The sequence below is a fragment of the Camelus ferus genome, chromosome 1 (genome assembly GCF_009834535.1).
Source record: "Camelus ferus isolate YT-003-E chromosome 1, BCGSAC_Cfer_1.0, whole genome shotgun sequence".
Taxonomy (NCBI): Eukaryota; Metazoa; Chordata; class Mammalia; order Artiodactyla; family Camelidae; genus Camelus; species Camelus ferus.
In genome coordinates this window covers 87,230,479-87,248,886 of record NC_045696.1, presented here as the reverse complement: position 1 = coordinate 87,248,886, position 18,408 = coordinate 87,230,479, and positions in this window count along the sequence as shown.

Below are 18,408 nucleotides of genomic sequence, written 5' to 3'. Positions count from 1 at the left end.
AATTTATCATGAACAAGACACCACTGAGAAAAATCCTGTTACACGAGGCCAAGACTGAAGTGCTCCCCTGTACCAAAGAGATGGAGACAGTCCCCGTTAGAAGGTAAAGAGGAACAGCTGCATGCTGACTGCTTTGCCCCTCCTCCAGGCCGGGGCAGCACCACATCCTGAGCCTACACTTCCTCTAGTGGGAGAAGAGAGCCCAGGGTGGATGTTGACCTCCCCCAGCATTGTCAGTTGCTTCTTGGGAGTCCCCACTGCATCTCACAGAGATCACGGAGCTGGACCACTGGGAATCGGATTATGAAAGAGAAGTGGAAAGTATTTGCAGCTTTGCTTATCTACAGAGCCAAGACTGTGGAAAGTCTAACCAGGGAACTCAGCAGGATGCAGGTCTTCCTGTTTTAAAGCCTCAATTAAAGAGCCTTCCCAGCACTGGAGTATGGTCTACCCTGAACCCCTAGGCAGGTGAGCTGAGTCTTCTACTGCAGAGTATAGTTCCTTGTCCCACTCGACTAGGAAGCATGGCCATAACACCTGACGGTGTAGCTCCTGGTCCTGCTCCACCAGGAAGCCTGGCCTGAGCATCTGGAAAATAGCTTGATCCGGCAGCACTTCAGCAGAAGGTCTGCCAGTAGCTCTGCCCTTCTGTAGAGACAAGCTGGTGGCTCTGTCTGGCCAGAGTTTGGTGGACAGCTCTGACTGGCTCCCCAACAAGACTCTTGTCATCCTGGGGACTTGTTCTACACATCCCCACCCTAAGCAGGGAAACTAACCCATAGTCCTGCCCACTGCCGAATGTAATCTCCACACATGCTAACCAGGAAAACTAACCTGAGCTCCTGGGAGTCTCGGTAGCCCATCCCGCAGCCCCAGCACAATGTCACTTGAGCAGAGAACCCAGTAAGTGATTCTGTGTCTGCAGAGGCAAAACAGTGGCCCCCGTCTCTCTGTGGAGCTTAGCAAGCAGGTCTACCAGATTTGATACCCAGAACAAATAGCCTTGCTGGCCCTGGGACCTGTTCTGCAGCCCCAGCAAGGCAGGAAAGCTAATTTATAGCCCTGCCAAAAGCTGAATACAGACTCCAGCCTGACCCAAATAGGAAACCTAACTAGAGCTCCTGGGAATCTGGGTAGCCCATCTTGGAACCCTGATTACAGTAGCACTTCCATGGTAGGATCCCCCTGGCATCTCTTAGAGCAGCCTTAGAGAAGCCCTAGGGACTAAAAGTGAAAAATCAGATGACTGTCCTTCAGAGATGTTTTCAGCATGAAGTGGGTCAAGGACCACCAAGAAGTATGAGCTGCAGCCCTGGCTCTGGCTGTGGGTGTTACACTGATGGCAAGAGATACAAGGCAGTGCACAAATGGCAACTAACACCTAACTATATATGTATGTTTATGAATACATATGTGACATACAAAGAGGATAATTTATGGAAAAACATTCCCTAAATTTTAACAGAAATTATTTTGTAAAATAAGAGTGACATTGGGTACTGGTTGTATTAATTTCCTAGGGCTGCACTAACAAAATACCACAAACTAGGTAGCTTAAAACAACAGAAATGCACTCTCCCACATTTCTGGAGACGAGAAGACCAAAATCAAGGTGTTAGCAGGGCCATCCTCCCTCCATAGATTCCAGAGGAGAACCCTTTCTTGCCTTTTACAGCTTCTGGTAGCCCCAGACATTCCTTGGTTTGTGGTCACGTAAGTCTGATCTTTGCTTCCATCCTTCTGTGTGTCTCTGTATCTCTGTGTATTCACACGGCTGTCTTCTTTGTGTTTCTCTCCTCTCCTTATAAGGACACCTGCCATACTTGGACTAGAGCCGATACCACTCCAGGATGACCTCATCTTAACTAATTACATCTGCAACGACCCTACTTCCAAATAAGGTCACATTCTGAGGTACTGGGAGGTAGGACTTTTAATATATATTTTTGGGGGAATCCAATTCAACCCATAAGAACAAAGGAGGATTTCTATTTGTTAATCTATATTTTCTAAAATATTTATAAAAGTTTGCAAAGAATATTCTGGAAGTCATCGCAGTTTGTCTTATTCTTATACCTAATGTCAACTTTCTTTTTTACATGCCTGTGTATGCTATGAAAGTCAAATACTCACTTAGTCCTTGCTGCTAGCTCTGTGACACAGCCTTGGCCAATAAATAGAGATACACTGACCTTGTTTATCCCCCTGTCCTTTCTTTCTACTTTGAAAGAAAACACTATGTCTAGGATTGTACAACAATTTTACAATCCTAAGAGAACAAGCAAGTTTATTTAAACAAACAGTAACAACAACAACAAAAATACACTGAGCCTAGCATCACAAGATTATTCTAGCAGTCACTTACTCAGGACCTCTTGTCAGGTGTAAAACAAATAATTTGTGAGTCACTGCTATTTGTGTTTTCTGTGACTTGTAGGTAGACTCATGCCTAAATGATACATGTGTGCATGTGTTCTGGTGCATCTTATAATTTTCAAAGACATAGAGAAGTTGGTGTCTCAAGTAAAGGAATGTCAGCAGGAAAAAAATTTATTTTAATGAAGATTTTTGAGACATTTCAAATAAAGAGTTGTACTTCTTTTGGAGAGTATAATTTCTAGAAAACAAATCAAATGTCCAAAAAACCCCACAATGTAAAATAAAGCTTCACCCCTACTACTAAGGTTTTAGTTTTAATTAATTTTTATCAGTAGATAAGCAGCTGCCAGAAGGTTGTCTAAAATTTATTGAGAAGCATGTAATAGATGTTGAATGCTGGAGAATATGAATTTCTTTTTAATGAAAAGGTAGACTTTCTAAGGATGTGAAGTACAACTGAATAGTCTTTGGTGTACTTTATATTTTTGTGGCAGAGTAAAGATTAGAAAGTATCATATGAAGTTAGTTTTTTCTAAAAAAGGATTCTGTGTATATATGAATTTAAAAGTTTATGTTGATTACTTCTTAGTGCTTTACTTTAATATTTTAAGTAGAATTACATATCATCTTTCACTTTTCAAAGTTTCGTTTGATCTCATAGGTAAAATGTGATGAATACTAAGTACTTTTCTAAATTCTAGGTCATGGATACATAATATGATAGATGTCATATTTTGAAAATTCTGGCTGCAGAATACACTCATATATCCTTAGATACTGTTTAACTTTACAGAAAGTTAGCAGGAGCATCTATAGGATTATAATCTTCATGGTCACTTTCGGTCTCTTTATGGTGCTTTCCAGTGAACTTAGAAACCCTGATCAGATCCCTGAAAGAGATCACAAATTCATCTATATTTTTCAAATGTTGATAGAAATATGTACAACCTAAGTAATGATTCCTTTTTGTTTTGCTAATTGATAGAAGTAATTTCCTTTTCTTCATATAATTACATAATTTTACAAGAGTACTTGAAAATTTTTTAAATAATTTTTTTTACTACTTTAAGAGAAATTTTTTAGAATGTGTTTTTAAAATACTCAAATCACCACTTTGCTTTATTTCCATGAGCTATTAAGAATTTATTCACGTTCAAAGGAATGCTTCCATGTGAATGATATAATCAACTGTTTCCTTTCATATTTTGTTCTTAGCACATATATTGATTTGTCTGGATATGTCTCACTAGGATGAAGTATAAAGGGGATGAGTTCTCCTTGTTGAATGTTGAAGGGCATCACAACGTGTATATGAAGTGGCATATGCCACCTGGCTGTGTTGTCTTAGAGCATTTTGAGAAGGCTTATGTAGCCAAATCTTTAAGCACATCTGCCAAGTACAGAATCACATGATAGGTAGTGACATTGAAATTCTGCCCCTAAACAACACACACACGTACGCGCGCACACACAGTTTCTTCTCATCATTACTAGAGATAACCAAACTAAATTCCTTATATAACATTTTTGAAATAAAAGAACATCAATTACTTCAAAAAATAAAATAAACAGTGTGCTATCTTATCCTTATTGATTAAGAGTTCTCTACTTTTGTCTAAATAAAGGACAAATGGGAACAATATACCATACTTAATAAATTGAGACCTCAGTAATGCATATGCAAAGTGTATCTCCTTCCAAATTTGAAAATACCACTATTTGTTTCCATATTGTCCTAACTGTCTTATTTCTCCATAAGGTAAATTGGAAACAAAAATATTCAGGTAGGCAACCTCATGGATAATTTTTTTTTGAAATGAGTATTTCTTTTTATCTTTTATTAAAACCCCAAATTAGAGTTTAAACCATAGGAAAGGATCGCTATCAATGACTGTTATTATTGACCCTTTATTATTTTTGCTATTTCCTTTTTTGAACAATTTAGTCAAACACACAGTTGCTTTCAACAAGGTAATGGCAGCAGGACGTATTCCAGATGAAACTGTTTTTTCGGCACCCACACATATACGACTGTCTTGATAAGGACTGGTCCAGGGCCCAGCCACGGCTGAGTTGCTAGAACAGCATAGGGATAGGCAAGTTGAAGAAGTAGCGGGTGCTGACCTGGGCCATTATATCAACACACAGTAAAATTAATCAAAGCTATCCTTTGTTTGCAAGTCAATTGTGGGCCAATTTTTAAAGTTCCACCATGTTAAAAGATGGATAAACTCAGAACATAGTAAGGTTTCTAAATTTTTTTCTGTCCATTACTCCTTCCTTGGGCTGTCAATGGATATTCTAAGAATGTGAACATAACAAATGCTGCAAGAAACAAAATATGCAAGTTCAAGCTCTGGCCTGTGAAGTACAAACATGTATCTGCCCATATAATGATATATTACAAAAGATACTAAGTAAGTAAGTTTAATATATAAATTACATGATTTATTTAGATAACCATTGTATATTTTTACATAGATGAAAAATCAAATATCATTTAAATAAAATATGTTGATTTTGTTGTCTCAAGTAAGCATGCCCTACTAGGCTTACAATAAAGACATTCGCTCTGTTAAGAAAATACATATATGTATATATATGTATAACTGAATTGCTTTGCTATACACCTGAAACTAACATTGCAAATCAACCACACTTCAATAAAAAATTTTGTAAAAATTAAAGCAAAATAAGGACATTCTTGATATACTACATCTACTGCTATAACCCAGTATTTTTCTTTCTATGTGTAAAGGGGATTTTACTGTTCAATATTGAATTAATTTGATACAAAAGAGGACTGAATAACAAACCTATACACACATATCTTTTGTTTAAATTTGTTAATTATTTTGAATATCATTGAAGTTCACAGAAAATTAGTTGTTTCCAGAAAGTTCCACTCCATAATTTATACAATTGAGCAATTTTTTAAAATGAGAAGAAATATTTATGGAGGGATGACAAGTAATTTATATTTTTCTCAATGCCAGCTGCCAGACCCTTATTTAGAAGTATTTCAAAATTATTAGAGTGTTCAATTATATGAAATCACATTTAATAATTCAGATATTTTCAGATATATTTATTTAAATAAAAGTATTCACTTGTAGTCTCCTGATTTTATATAAGTATTCATGAATGAACTTAAAATACCACACTGTTATTGTTAAGTGAGACCTGGATTTAGACAAACATGGGTTTAAAATTAGGCTATATCAGTCACTATTTGTCAGATTTTGTACAACTTTCTTAATTTCTTTACACTCCAGTATCCTCATCCATAAAATGAGAAAATTACAGTAACTCACTGCTAATTTGAGTTATGTTCATTAAAGGATACAGGGCACCTAAAGAACTAAGTGACTACCTGGCACAGAGTAAGTGCCTAATAAATCTTATTTTATCATTATTACTGTTTTATTTTGTATATTATCTTTTACCTTAGAAATAAAATGAGATATTAAAAATGTCACATCATGACTCACCAAAATAATCTACCAGAAGAAACTACTTTGGTATGTTTTTATCTAAATACTATGTTCAGTGAGTAAAAGAATTTAATTTGAACTGGTCACAATTGATTTGCTTGTACTTCACAAGCCAGAGCATGTACTTACACATTTTGTTTCTTGTAGCATTAGTTAAATGCACATTCATAGAATATTCACCAATGGCCCAAGGAGGGAATTAATTACAAATGACGGCAAAAGAATAATCCTAGAAGTGTTATGGATTCAGCTATAAGGACTATAAAGTTTATGTAGACATTACAGTCACATTGTGTTTTCAGAGTGACATTTAAAGCATATTAAGGGTGATTTGGGGAGATTTAATATGCATTTAAAATACCTTTCTAAAAATATTGGAAGGTTGATGTGTGCACATGTGTATACAATCCTATTTTCTAATTAAAAAATAAATCATCTGCACATCAATCAAAAGTTTTCCTTGAAACCTGTATAATTGAGCCAGTCAATCAGTAGCTGGATTATCCATTTAAGTCAAGAAACTGATACACCAGGGAAGAGCACAGAGTGGTGTTTGGATGGATGAACCAAGGGAACCTGAAAGGAAATGTTCAAAGGGTCTTTGAACAAAACCTAAAGGTCTTGATAAAGAGACCAAATTAGATAAAAAGCAATGGGAGAGGATCCCTGCTTCTAGGAACTTGAGGTCAGAGCAAGGAGGATTAGAACACTTGGAAGAGTTCATTAGGAGGAACAGAGGATTCTCGGAACATGACTGTGGGAACTCAGCTTCATTTCCATCATTAAGAATTCTGGTCTATCTCCTTTTTCCTAAACCAAAGGACCACTCAGGTTTAAAGGCACATAGATGAGAAAAAGAAAAAAGAAAAACACTATTTGTTCTGCAGTTGTCAAGGTAGAGAGAACTGGTATGTGGTTTTCTCGTCCATGGCCTGGGTGATCTGGGGACACCAGCATAAAGAAGCATGGATGTGAGGTCCTCAAAGCAGAGGATCCTGAGAAACACATGACCTGCATCAATCTGAGCATTATGTCCAGTTGAGATTACAAATCACCCCAATCTCTCCAGGGCAAGCAGACCAATAAGGAAATGAAGAAGCAGGTTAAGATGTGAGACCACCTCTGGGTCTAGAAAGCTTGAAGGGATAGAGATTAAGAGGAATATTCCACATTCCATAGTTTTACAAGTGTAAGGAAGGAAAAAGTTTTCCTTTTCAGGTCCCTCGCTAGGTCTGAAAATTAAACTGACCAAGACATTAACAGGAGAAAGACACATTTTACTTCATTTTCATATGTGCATGGGAGCCTTCACAAGGGAATGAAGACCCAAAGAAGTGACAAGAACAGGAAGCTTTTATACGTTTTAGACATAAATAAATACATTAATTTTTATTAATTAAATTAATTAATTTATAAAAATTGACAAGACAAAAGATTTGGGGCTATGGGTAGTAAATGATAGAAAAGATAATGATCACTACTGTCACCCCAAACTAGTGGCTTAGAAATATTAACAAAAACTATTGCCAAGACCAGAGGAAAAATATGAAGTAGTACAACATATAAAAAATAAAAACATGGAAGGGAAATACAAGACACTCAATGTAAGAATATTTCAGGGGAGAAGAAAAGAGAAAGAAAAGGTGCAAGACAGGAAATGATTAAACAAATAATGGAAGGGAATCTGTCTGAGCTTTATGTCTGGTGACCTGTGTCTGGATATGAATACACCCATCAGATTCTAAGATGAATTAATGAAATTAAGAAGTATACCTTGTTATAGTGTGACAATTTTTAATTTTACAGATAAAGCTAAAATCTTCAAGTTCCTAGTGCATATAATAATTTATGCTACTGTTAATAATACTGGTAATAATAAAATGTTACATACACAGGAAAAAGGACTAGCATCAAATTTCTCATTTATAACCCTTGAAACTTGAAGACAGTAGTATAATATTTGCTGACTACTGAGAAAAAATTACATAACCCCCAAATCCTATACCTACTGACAGTATCATCTTACAGGCAGATGACTGATAATGTACAATGTAATAAATTTCATCTGAGGGAGGTGATTGAGGGTATACATAAACCAAATAATAAATAATTCAAAAACAGAATCCAAGCTCTAAGGACATTTGAAACCAGGAAAACTCTAAACTATAAGAAACTTTTAATCATAGTCAATAATTAAAATTAAGTAGCTCAGGAATGGAGGCTTTCTAAAGGCCTCATAGTAGGGGTGGAGGAGGCCGGGTAAACAGGATGAGTAAAAGTGTTTCTTTATATCTCATCTTTGTAGGATGCGTCCATGCTTTCATGGGGAAATGCTTCCTTTTCAAACAATAGTAGAGAAATATGTATCTAATTATAAATGCAAGGTTGGGTAAGGTAACAGAATAAGAATTATGGTTAGGATATCCAAATATGTGGTGGAAACATGAAATGAATAGTAACTTGATTTAAAAACATGCAAAAGTACAAGACAATATAGGAAAGGATAGTTTAAAATAAGCAGTAAACATAAAATAAGATGGGAGAAACATGACAACTATATACAAACATTGCCCTATGTGTGGATACAATTATGACTCCTACTAAAAGAGAGTTCAAAAGCATCTGTTTAAATGCAGGTCATAAGAAACAGACTTAAAACCACTTATAAAGAAAGGTTGAGAATAAAGGGATTATCAAGCAGGTACTTGGAAAAAAAAAAAAAAAGATGCTTTGCCAGCATAATATATGCACATGCTGTAATTTAAGGTTAAAGACATGAAGCAGAGTGAAGAAGAATATTGTATCATAATAGAAGGCACACTGAACAAAGAAGGTAAAACAGCAATAAACTGCATATAAATCTAATAGCTTAGCAGCTAAATGCACAAAGCAGAAATCATTAAAAATGCAAGGAGAACTTCCTGAATAAAAAAGAAAAATTTAAAAAGAAACTTCAATAGAACAGAGGGAAGTAGGCAGAGAATATGGAGATTCCCAGAGGAACTGGCAGCTGATGTTTGGAGTCCCAGAGGCGCCATTACAAACAGGGGGGAAGCAGTCAAGATTATCTGCCAGTTCAGACAATCAGTATGAAATCCCTGCATAAAATCACTTTAGTGATGATGGAAGTAGAGAGCCAAGACACTGAATACCCAGTTGCACAGCGCACCGGCAGCATACAGACAGCACCCTGGTAGGCACTGTAGAAGATGCACTGTCTTCAAATAGGGAGGCTGTATCCTTTCCACACATTAAAGAAGGTTATATCCTTCTAAAAGGAAAGTACACAGAGGGAAGGATTCTGGTATATACCTACCGCAGTAAAACATGAACTGGTATCACTATGAAATAATTATTTTCTTAGTACAAAGCAGAATTTTAAGTAGTTCATTAGAATTCATATTTACCTTCATCTGTACTAGAGTGTACTGGGCACCTTACTAAATAAATTGGAAGATAAGAATCATATATATGATGATATGTTTTGAGTGATTTCTAAGTTCTAAAGGAATGAGAAGGTAAAAATCGTTTATAGCAACAGTCACTAAATCACTCTGAACAACAGACACTTAAATTGCCTGAGGGGCAGGCATCTAATTTAACACATATCTAGGGGCCTCCTGACATCCTCTCCAGAGATGCAGGCCAGCAGGAGTCATTTTGGCACTCTCCCTCTGCCTCATCCCAGGTCACCAGTACCTCCCAAAAGGAGCCTGTATCCTAATCTTGTACCCAAATTTTTGTGGTTGCTACCCAGGGGACACCTATTGATCACCTGGCTCAGTGGCCAGCAAGGCTTATGTTCACAGATCCCACAGGAGTATACCCAACAGAGAAAGAGTTAAATGGCTACCATCCCCAGGGTATATCAGAGAGGCAACAGCCCTAGGTACCCAGTCTATGAAAGAGGCCTGTTAACTAATCTTCATAGTTGTGGCCAGAGGGGTAAGCTTCCAATTAAACATGTGTCTATGGGCTGGCTGTAATCCTCTTCAGGGACATTGGAGGGCAGGTTCTATCTTCATGCTCTCCTTCTGTTGCATTCCAGAGCTACAGTATCACCTGAAGGAGAGTTATATGCATATCCTGTGCCCTGTTTTTTATAGCCAATGCCCCAGTTTTTGTGGCTGCTGCCCAGGGTATTACCCCCTGAAAATCCTGCCCTAGTCCCAGCAGGTCTTATGTTACTGGTCCGACAGAACTGTATATATTTGCATACTTTAAAAGTTGCTACCTAAGGGTCTAGGCTGAATCTAGGTGCTGACTGAGATCCTTTGGGACACTAACAAGTGTTGGCACACCCTTGACTACTGACCACCACTAAAAATAAAGCAGGCTGCTTAGATAATCACACAGGTTTAAGAGATTACCAAGAGTAGGAAAGGGTTGAAGGATAAAGTAATCTCTTACATAGGACATTCTTTCAAGGATAAGAGAGGTAGCTGTTTTATCTAATGCATAGAAACCAACCCAGAGTCAAGGAAAATGAAGAAACAGAGAAAGATGTTTCAAATGAAATTACAAGGTAAAATCTCAGAAAAAAGATCTTAATGAAATAAAGATAAGGGATTTACCTGAGAGACTTCAAAATAATGGTCATAAAGATACTCAGTGAGTTCAGGACAATGAATAAACAAAGTGAGAATTTCAACAAATAGAAAGAAAATATAATAAAGAATAAATAGAAGCCACAGAACTAAAGAATACAAACAACGAACTGAAAAAAAGAAAACAAAGGTGCAGTTCAACAGCAGGCTGAATGAAATAGAAGAAACACCAGTGAGCCCAAAGACAGCAATGAAACTCACCCAATCAGAACAGCTAAAAAAAAAAGAGTAAAGATAGCTTAAGGGAATTGTAGGATAACATCAAGTGGACTGACATCCACATTTCAGGGGTCCCTGAGAGACAAGAGTAAGAGAAGGGGGAAGAAAACTTACCTGCAGAAATAATGGTTGAAACCTAATGTGGAGAGAAACATTCAGATCCAGGAAGTCTAGAAAGTTCCAAATGAGATAACACAAAGAGACCCACACCAAGGCATATTAAAGTGCCAAAAGTTAAAGACATGGAGAGAATCTTTAAAACATCAAGAGAAAAACAACTTATTATGTACAAGTAAAACCCATGAGACTACCAAAAGATTTCTTAGCAGAAATTTTGCAGGCCAGAAAAAGTATGTTCAAAGTGCTGAAAGAAAGAAAGAAAGAAAGAAAAAAAAAAAAAAAAAACCTATCAACCAAGAATACTCTACCCTGAAAAATGGTCCTTGACAACTGAAGGAGAGATAAAGAATTTTATAGACAAGCCAAAGGTAAAGGAGTTCATACCACAAAACTAGCCTTACAAGAATTATTAAAGGGACTTCTTTAAGCTGAAATAAAAGTGCACAAATTAGCAATAGGAAACAATGACAGTAGAAGTTACACTGTAAAGGTAAACAGATAGTAAAATTCACAATTATTTAATGTTGAACTAGTGGTAGGTTAATTACTTACAAAGTTAGTATAAAGGTTAAGAGACAAAAGTAGTAAAAATAATTACAATAATTTAAAGGATACGCAAGATAAAAAGACATCAAAAACAATGTATGGAAGAAGAGGAAAAATGTAGAGCTTTAGAATGCATTTAAACTTAAGCTGCTATCAAGTTAAAATATATCATTACAAATATAAACTGTTTTAAGTCAGCCTCATGGTAACCACAAAGCAAAACCCTATAGTAGATACACAAATGATAAAAAAGAGGAATCCGAGCATACCACTACGAAAATATTCATCATGGGAAAAAAAAAAAAAGAGCAAGAAAAGACAAACAGAGAAATTTATAAAACAGCTAAAAACAGTTGACAAAATGGCAATAAATACATACCTATATATGATATATGAACCCTTTATATGATACCTACAAGAGACTCACTTCAGATATAAGGACATACAAGACTGAAAGTGAAAAGATAGATATTCCATGTAGAGGAAAACTGTGGTAACTGTATTTCAGACAAAATAGACTACATACACTGCAATAAGAGACAAAAAAGCTCATTGTATAATGACAAAACAGTCATTCCAACAACAGAATGTAATATAGGAAATGCAAGTATGTGTACCCAACATAGAAACACCTAAATATATAAAGCAAATATTAACATACCTAAAGGGAGAAATAGCAACACAGTAGTAGGGGATCTTAATACCCCACTTTCATCAGTGGATGGATCATCCAAACAGAAAATCAGTAAGCAAACACTAGCCTTAAAGGACACGTTAGATCAGACAACTTAACAGATGTACACAGAACACTCCATACAAGAGTAGTATAATACGCATTTTTCTCAAAATCATATGGCACATTCTCCAGCACAGATCATAGGCCACAAAACAAGTCTTACTAAGTTTAATATGACTGAAATTATATCAAGCATGTTTTTCTGATCACAGTGGTAAGACAATAGAAATTATTACACAAAGAAAACTGGAAAATTCACACATATGTGGAGATTAAACATGCTACTGAACAACCAATGGGACCAAGAAAAAATTGAAAGAGAAATTTAAAAATACCTAAGACAAATGAAATTGGGAGAACAAAATGCCAATATTTATGGGATGCAAGCAGAAGCAGTTCTAAGAGAAATGTTTACAGGGCTAACTGCCTGCCCCAAGAAACAATAAAGATCTCAAATTATTAATCTAACTTTACACATCAAAGAACTAGAAAAAGAAAAACAGATAAAGCCCAAAGTTAGTAAAAAGAGGAAAATAACAAAAATCAAACAGAAATAAAATAGAGACAAAAAGAAAACAGAACAGATCTTGGAAACTAAGAGCTAGTGTTTTGAGAATATAAACAAAATAACAAATTCACCAAGAAAATTTTCATAGACTCACCAAGAAAAAAAAGAGACAAGATAAATTGATAAATTCCTCTAACGTCAGGAACAAGACAGGATGTCCACTTTTGCCACTTTTTAACATAGAACTGGTAAGTCCTACCTAGAGCAGTTAGGCAGGAAAAAGAAAGAAAAGACATCCAAATTGGAAAGGAAGAAGTTAAACTGTCACTATTTGCAGATGACATAATTTTATATACAGAAAACCTAAAGACTACCAAAATACTGTTAGAATAAAGTTGTAGGATACAAAATGAATATTAAAAAAAAACCTGTTGTATTTCTATTAACATTGAACTATCAGAAGGGAAATTTTAAAAAAAATACCATTTACAACTGCATCAAAAAGAATAAAATAACTAGGAATAAATTTACTTGAGGAGAAAGACTCCTGCCCTGAAAACTATGAGCCATTGATGAAAGACACTGAAGAAGACACAAATAAATGCAAAGATATTCCATGCTCATGAGTTGGAAGAATCAGTATTTGTAAAGTGTCCACAATAGTCAAACCAATCTACATATTCAATGCAATCCCTATCAAAATACCAATGGCATCTTTCACAGAAATAGAGCAAATAATTCTATAACTTGTATGGAATCATAAAAGACCCCAAATAGCCAAAGTAATTCTGGCGAAAAAAGAACAAAACTAGAGGATCGCACTTCCTGATTTCAAACTATATTACAAAGCTATAGTCATCAAAAACAATTTGGTACTGGCATAAAATTAGACACATAAGTCAATGGAACAGAATAGATAGCTCAGAAATAAATCCATACACATGGTCAATTAACTTATGACAAAGCAACCAGAAGTATGCAATGGGGAAAGGACAGCCTCTTCAATAAATGGTGCTGGGAAAATTGGACAGCTGCATGCAAATGAATGAAACTGGACTGCCATCTTATGCCATACACAAAAATTAACTCAAAATGGATACACATGAACTTAAAGACTGGAAACCATAAAACTTCCAGAAAAAAAATATAGGTAGTCAACTCCTTAACAGACTTTTTAGATTTGACACCAATAGCAAAGAGAAAGAAAAAAAAAAACAAACAAGTACATCTACTTCAAAATAGAAAGCTTCTGCATAGCAAAGGTAACCATCAACAAAATGAAAAAGATTACCTACTAAATGGGAGAAAATAATGCTAATAATACACCTGAAAAAGGGTTAATATGCAAAAAGTATAAATAACTCATACAAATCAATAGCAAAAATTAAACAATGTTCTTAAAAAATGGGCAGAGTATCTGAACAGACAATTCCAAAGACATACAGATGGTCAACAGGTACATAAAAAGGTGCTCAACATTCCTAATCATGATAGAAATGCAACCTTAATGAAATTAATACCTCCTATCTGTTAGAATGGCTACTGTCAAAAAGACAATAAATGAGTTTTGGCTAGAATGTGGAGAAAAGGGAACCTCTGTGCACTGTTGGTAGGAATTGCTGCAGTCACTATGGAAAACAGTATGGAAGTTCTTCAAAATATTAAAAATAGAACTACTTTATGATTCAGCAATCCTACTTCTAAATATTTTTCTGAAGGAAACAAAGACCTTAACTCAAAGATATATGCATCCCATGCTCATTATAGCATGATTTACAATAAGCAAGATATGGAATCAGAGTAGGTGTCCATCAGTGGATGAATGGGCACACACATAATGGAATGTTATTCAGCCATAAAAAAGGAAATCTTGACATTTGCTACAACATAGATGTTCCTGAGGGCAATAAGCTAAGTGAAATAAATCAGAGAGAGAAAGACAAATACTGTAATAGCTCACTTACATGTGGAATCTAAAACAAAACAAAACAAAACAAAACAAAAACTGAGCTCATAGATACAGAGAACAGGTTGGTGGTCAGCAGAGGAGGGTTGGGGGGGAGGCTAAAATGGTTGAAAGTGGTCAAAGGTATAAACTTGTAGTTATAAAACAAATAAGCCTTGAGGAGGTAATGTATGGCATGGTGACTATAGTTAATTATATTATATTGTATATTTAAAAGTTGCTAAGGGAGTAGATCTTAAATATTCTTATCACAAGAAAAATGTCACATGGTGATGGATGTTAGTTGACTTATTGTGGTGATCAACTCACTATATATATGTATAAAATCATTACGTGTTATGCCTGAAACTAATAATAACTACATGTCTAATATATTTGGAGGAGGGAAAAAGAAGAGGATGGCAACAAAAGGAGGAACAGAAAGAGGATGAAGAGGAAGGGGAAGAATGGGATGAAAAAAAGAGGAAGATGAAAACATGCCATATTGTTCTCTATAAAGAAAGCCGAAAGTGACAACTGCAGCATTTTCTCTCTGGTCTCCTGTATCTGGCTTCCTGACTTGAAGACAGGAGCACTTTTAATTCTACTATTCTTCCTCAGAATTGATGTGGCGGGGACAGATAAGTTCTGAGTATCTCCATGACTTGCTCACTATGGTTTGCCAACAAGAGTCCCATTAGAGTTGAAGAACAAGACTAAATTCTGGAAAATATTAAAGTCAGAAAGGGTGTATCTGCCTTAACAATCCTGAGGAGTATATTATTTTCCACCTCCCTCTGCTAAAAGGGATTCCTTTTTCAATGTAGTATTAACATCTCCAAGCACACATCTTGAAGATTATCATTAAGGCTTTCTTCATATTCACTTACTAACTTAATGCCCTGATAGAGGATCACATGCTTAATTACCATTTGCTAAATTCTCTTTCTTAGGAAAATATTTAATAACAGTAGGGACTCAATCATTCTTATAATCAATTTCACAGACCAAAGATAATAAATATTAATTCAAAATATATTCTATTCTAATAACCTTTGTGTTCTCAAGTCCTAGATCAGTGTCTGGAAGATAGTAGGTATTTAATAAAAATTTGTGAGCCATTGAGGAACATTTAACTGTATTTTAAAAACCTGTCACTTGCTCTTCTGTTCTAATGCTCTTGAGCAAGATAATTTCAAAGGTAACCTTACTGATTCCTGAGAGTGTAAGTTCAATGGGAATAAGGATTCTACCGCTTTTCACAGCTGTAGCCCCAGTACCAAGAGCAGTGACCAGCATACAGTAGGCCTTTAATAAATGTTTGTTGAATGAAGTGGAAATATTTATATTCACCTTTAATTACAAAATATAGTGAACATACCAACAGAATATGGCAGCCATGTACAACTCAGATATGTCTATATTTGTTCCAATTTCTTTGTTAAAAGAAATAGCTATTGTTCTATCACCTCTGCTCTTCCCACTTCTCTCCCAGACCTAAATTTCTGTATAGTATATGTATGTTTTTATATGTTTAAAATATAATATACAGTATTTTTGTATTTAAATTATACTTACATATGGCAATAAATACCTTTTATTCTAGGAAGGGCTTTTATTCTAAGATTGTTAAGCATTTCATGTTAAGATTGTAAGGATATGACAATATTTTTAAAATCCTTTTGTTTTCTTTTTCCCAAAGACTAAAATTATTTTTGTAATTTAACTATTATTTTTTGTAATTTATTTTCTAATTTAACTATTATTATTTTTGTAATTTAATTTTGTAACTTTAACACTCAGAAAAACTCCTCTTTATTCCCAGGTTTCATGCCTTTATTGCTCTATTCTACTTTCATTTTTTGTCTGATCTTAGAATCTGAATTATAAAGCAACAAAAGAAAAGGTTCACGAGGGGAACACAGAGAAGAAAGAGAAATGATTACATTTATACTTTGATCTTATCAGCATCAACTAGAGACTGCTGACATGGAAACAGAGACCTCATTTTAACATGATCCTCATCATCCACCACCCAGTGCATGGATATTGTATACAGGCATACCTGGCTTTATTGCCCTTTGCTTTATTGCGTTTTGCAGGTATTGTTTTTCACAAATTGAAAGTTTGTGGCAACTCTACATCAAGCAATTGTATCAGTGCCATTTTCCAACAACATTTGCTCATTTTGTGTCTCTATGTCACATGTTGGTAATTCTTGCAATATGTCCATTTTTTTCATTATTATTATATTTGTCGTTACAGTGATCTGTGATCAGTGATTCTTGATGTTACTATTTTAACTGTTTGGGGCACCATGAGCTATGCCCATGTAAGACAGCAAACTTAACTGATAGATGTTATATGTGTTCTGGCTGCTCCACGGACCAGCCATTCCCTATCTCTCTTCCCCACTTCAGGCTTCCCTATTCCCTGAGGCCTCCCTCCCCCAAAAAAATAAAACTAAAATCGGGACAATTGATACTCTACAAGTGGCCTCTAGTGTTCATGTAAAAGGAAGATTCGCGTCTCTCTCACTTCAATCAAAAGCTAGAAATGATTAAGCTTAGTGAGGAAGGCATGTCAAAAGCTGAGATATGCCTAAAACTAGGCCTCCTGCATCAAACAGTTAGCCAAGCTGTAAATGCAAATGGGAAGTTCTTGAAGGAGATGAAAAGTCCTACTCCAATGAGCACACAAAAGATAAAAAGCAAAACAGCTTTGTTGCTGATAATGGAGAAAGTTTTTAGTGCTCTGGATAGAAGATCAAACCCGAAAAACATTCCCTTAAGCCAAAGCCTAATCCAGAGCAATACCCTACATCTCTTCAATTCCATGAAGGCTGAGGTAGAAAAGCTTCATAAGAAAAGTCTGAAGCTAGCAGAGGTAGGTTCATAAAGTTTAAGGAAGAAGCCATCTCCATAAACATAAAAATGCAAGTTGAAGCAGCAAATGCTAATGTAGAAGCTGTAGCAAGTTATCCAGATGGTCTAGCTGAGATAGTTAATGAAGGTGGCTACAGTAAATAATAACAGATTTTCAGTGTAGACAAAACAGCCTTGTATTGGAAGAGGATGCCATTTAGGACTTTCATACGTAAAGAGGAGAGGTCAATACCTGGTTTCAAAGAGTAAAGGACAAGCTGACGATCTTGTTAGGGGCTAATGCAGCTGATGAATTTAAGTTGAAGCCAGTGCTTATTTGCCATTCCAAAAATTCTAGGGCCCTTAAGAATTATTCTCAGTCTCTTGTGCCTGTGCTCTAGAAATGGAATGAGAAAGCCTGGAAAACAGCACATCTGTTTACAACATGGTTTACTTAATATTTTAAGTCCACTATTGAGACTTACTATTCAGAAAAAAAAGATTCATTTCAAAATATTACTGCTCACTGACAATGTATCTGGTCGGTCACCCAAGAGCTCTGATGGAGATGTACAATGAGATTATTGTTTTCATGCCTGCTAACACATCCATTTTGCAACCCAGGGATTAAGGAGTAATTTTGACTTTCAAGACTTATTAGTTAAAAAATACATTTCATAAGGCCAGAGCTGCCATAGATATTGATTCCTCTGATGGATCTGAGCAAAGTTAATTTAAAACTTTCTGGAAAAGATTCACCATTCTACGTGTCATTAAGAACATTTATGATTCATGGGAAGATGATAAAAAATATCAACATTAACAGGAGTTTGGAAGAAGTTGATTCTCATCTTCATAGATGACTTTGAGGGGTTCAAGATTTCAGCAGAGGAAGTAACTACAGATATGGTGAAAACAGTGAGAGAACTAGAATTAGAAGTGGAGCCTAAAGACATGACTGAGTTGCTTCAACTTCATGATAAAACTTTA